Source organism: Zingiber officinale, chromosome 2B (genome assembly GCF_018446385.1).
Source record: "Zingiber officinale cultivar Zhangliang chromosome 2B, Zo_v1.1, whole genome shotgun sequence".
Taxonomy (NCBI): domain Eukaryota; kingdom Viridiplantae; phylum Streptophyta; class Magnoliopsida; order Zingiberales; family Zingiberaceae; genus Zingiber; species Zingiber officinale.
In genome coordinates, this window is record NC_055989.1 from 92,819,565 (window position 1) to 92,824,013 (window position 4,449).

Below are 4,449 nucleotides of genomic sequence, written 5' to 3' on the forward strand. Positions count from 1 at the left end.
GCATTGATGATGGTTGCATCTGTTAGATTGAGACACACATGAGAGAGGGGGGTGAATCATGTGATTTTCTAAAACTTTTCTTTTCAATTTTAAAAATAAAGTAAATGTAGTGAAAAAACACAAAAGCAAAAAAGCAAGTAAAAGAACAAGTTCAGTTTTATTTGGTTCAAAGCCTTTGACAACTCCTACTCTAAGACCTAAGTCTTGCGGACCTATCAATGGGTAATCCACTAATAACCTCTTCCAGAACTGCCGGAAGAGGGGATCGAGTACAAAAAGAATCGGAAGAGTGTAACAAACTACACTTGTTGTTTAAAGTAATTAAGTACAGAAATTAACACTTCGTTACCAAACACCTTCTATAGACGGTCGGCTCGAGCTTAGTGTTTGGATGGCTTCAACAGCAATCGGGCGTAGCAGAGTTGTAGCAGGGTAGCAGTAGTTGGACGTGTAGAAGCTCGTATAGAAGTTGATGATTAAAGCTTGGTTGAGACACTCTTATAAAGAGTGTGGAAGGTGCCTTCCATAGCCTTGAAGGCACCTTCCATAGGCAAAATCCTATCCTGAAATCGTTGCTCCTTATCTGCGACGAGGTCTAAATTTTATCTATTGGAAGGCATCTTCCATATCACCGAAGGTGCCTTCCATGAACAGTACTGAAGGTGTCTTCCAATGCTTGAAGGCGTCTCGGGTACTGTTCACCTGAATCCTTTTTTCTTATTTTGCCTTGCAAATTAGGTTAGTTCAACAAGACAACATCTAACCTGTAAAACAAAGTTAGCACAATAATAATATAATTAATATATAACTTAGACCCGGTCCTCCAGATTAGGATCTATTTAGGGTCTCAATTTAGGTTTCCAAAATTGACCTAAATTGAATCGACGCCTTTGTTCCCTCAATCGGGGCACGTCCTCACTTAGTCACTCTTCTCCAGTGGCTTACCTTCACTTAATGTGTGTCAAGTTACCTCCTTGACGTCAATCTAACCCACCAGGTCTTCTTGCTGGAATCACACATCCAGACTTTGCCACTCGGGAATTGCACATCCCAATCTCTTGTCAGAATCGCACATCCGGACTTCACCACTCGGGAATCTCACATCTGACTGGACTTCCTACCTAATGCTAGGTACTCTTGACCCGTCAAGTTAGTCAACCCTGCACACTCGATAACAATGTTAGATCATGATAACACCTAACTTAACTCACTTGTCATTCATCAAAACATAAGTTAGACCATTAGTATAAATTACACCAACAATCTTCCCTTTTTTAATACAATGACAACCCGGGTTAAAGTTAGGAAAAGATATGACAAAAATAGTAATAACAATTGATTTAAGAGAAAAACTTAAGTAAGATCAATTACTGCTTTATTCTCTTGATCATTTTAGGGTTAATATTTTTATGATTTAGTCTGTCTTTTTTTTTATTTGGCATTCATAAAAAAAATCAAATAAATGTAGCAAATAATGAAACTTTTAGTGATTATAAAACTTTCAAAGTAATTACAAAAATCTACAGATTTATTATTGGAGGGAGGAGTTAATAAAATTTGTCAAGTAACATAAGTTTGGCTAAGCAACATAAGTTTGAAAACATCTTCAAAATAGTATTCAGGCAAAAATAAGTTTATAAGCAATCTTTTTCAATATATATTTCAAAACACTTGCCAAAAGCAACTTGTAAAGTGTGATTTTGTAAGAAAACCTTTTTGAAAAGAGTTTTTCAACCTTTTTTTAAAAATATTTTTAAAGTAATTTGTAAACAAAATAATTTTTCAAAATACTTTTAAAATAATTTTCAAAGGGGTAAAATACTTTTTCAAACGATTTTTTAAATTATTTTTGTAACATATTTTTTACCAAAGATATTTTTCAAGTATTTTTCAAAACACCTTTATTTGGATGTCCTTTGTTTAATATATACACAGGACATCCAAATACCTTAAAGTATTTAATATTTGGTAGTTTATTATAGTAAATTTCAAATGGGATTTTATTTTTTTATTAATTATTATTCTTTTTTATACATAGCAGGTTGTACTAATAGCTTCTGCCCAGAAATATTTTGATAGTTGGTATTCATTTAGCATTATCCTAGTGGCTTCTTGGAGAGTTATATTTTTCCTTTCTACTATTTTATTTTGTTGAGGTGTATTAGGACAAGAGAATTCTTGATGGTAACAATTTTCTAAGCATAATTTAGCAAACCTATGATTTTTAAACTCTCCACCGTTATCACTTCTAATTCTTTTAATTTTTGAATCTTTTTCATTTTCAATTTGTTTACAAAAATTACTAAATATTAATGTTTTATCTTTATTTTTTTTAAAATTTTACCCAAGTGAAACTTGAGTAATCATCAATTATTACTAGACAGTATAAATTTCCATTTATAGATTTAATCCCATGTGAGTCAAATAAATCTAAGTGTAGTAATTCAAGTGTTGAAACGGTTTGAGTTTGATTAGTCGGTTTGTGGGTTAATTTGGTCTATTTTCCTTGTTGACAAGCATTATAAATTGTTGAGTCTAAGTTGAGTAGTTTTGGTAATTCTCTAATTAAGCTATTTAGTTCGGTGAGGTTTCTAAAGTTAGTGTGGAACATTCTCCTATGCCACAACCAGATTTTCTCTTTTTATGTTAGATGACACTTAAGTGAGGAGCTGACTAGATTAATCGTGTAAATATTATTATTTCTAAGTCCTTTTAATTTTATTGTAGGGCCTTCCATATGTTTGATTACATTCAATGGATGTAAACCAAACCTTATATTCTGAATCACACAATTGACTGACACTAAGTAGATTAAATTTGAAATTTTCAATAAGTAGTACTTTATGAATAATAAAATTAGATTCTAGTTCAATGTTATATATTCCAATTACCTTCAGTTTGCCATTGTTTCCAAAGATAATTGTTTCTAGTCTTTTAAAGGTTAATTTTGTGAACATTGCTTGATCCCCGGTCATGTGTCGAGAGCAACCACTATCCAATATCTATCTAGATTCCTATAAAGAGTAGAAAATAATTTAGCTTAAGTGTGAATTAGTTTAACTTAGAATTTAATTTAAATTTAATTAATTTGATTTTAATTTTAATTAATTAATTTGAAGTTAATTTGAAGTTTAATCCTTATTCATTTCACCTGATCTATATTTTCAATTAGGGAATCTTATAATTTATGAGATGAGTTAGGTTGAATTTCAGGGTTTGGTTTAACATGTGTTAGATTCAAGTTTAGCTCTGGGTTCAATAAACATACATTCTTTGGATAAATTTCTAAGCAGTAGTGAGTCACATGGACATCATTAGAGTAACTACGCCTTTAAAATTTTCCAAATAGTTTTATCCACTGAACTTAATATAAAAGTTTGATCTAACCAGTTAGGATTAGTAAGGGATAGTTTTAGTTAGTTCCACTAAGCCAAATGTACCAGGTCGAAGTCATATCTACCTAGACATGCATAGGTAAAGCTTCTCTAACCTATTATCATCCAAAACTTCTTCAGTACCGTTTGTCAAGTTAAACTTTTGTTCCTATTTATGCTAGTCTTTATTACCCAGTCGGGTAACTTATTATCTTTGGATGTGCTAGCTAATTTGGAGCCTCTCCCTGAATTACTAAACTTTTAGGTTTTAGGTTTGTGTCAATTTACTTTATAGTTATAATAGACTTGGTTATAGTTTGAGTTTAGATTGATTTTGCTTTCATTTATTTTAAGTTTATTTGATTTTATTTTTGAGGGTTTAATTTTTGAGGTTGAGAGTGATTTATTTTATTTATTTTGATTTATGTAATGAATTTTAATTTTTAGTACATAGTATTGATTGAGTCCTACTTGTGTGGTTAGACACGTTTTCAGAACCCAAGCTTTAGTTAATTTTGTATTTTGAGTTAGGGTTAAAATGATTTAAATGTAGAGTTAGACCTGTATCCAACTTTGATTTTATTGTATACAACTCTTTGGGATCCTAGTATCATATTTAGATATTTGGATCCTGAGGTAAACTTTTCCAACTGATCGTTTAACTCTTTAACTTGATTTTTCAAGATAGAATTTTCTTCCTCAAGATTTGTAGCTTGAATTGAATTCCTATCTTGAACTTGGTCAGTTAAGGAGATCAAGCTCAGTTGTTCTTTAAGGATGTTATTTTCCTTAAGAAGGAGTTTAGTGTGTTCCTCAGTTTTTGTTAAATTTTTATTTAAGCAGGAAATAATTTTAAAAAAATTTATGGTATAATTAAAAGTTACCCTAGTTGGTTCGTCTGAACCGGATGGGGATCCATTGCTCGACTCATATTCGGACTCTTCTTCTGGATTTGAATTGGCTTCAATTGCCATCAGCACCAGGTAACTAATTTGTTTTGGTTCGTCAGCTTCTGATCTATTCAGAGAAGACTCATTCCAAGTCGCCTTTAGTGCTTTCTTTTGCCTCTTGATCT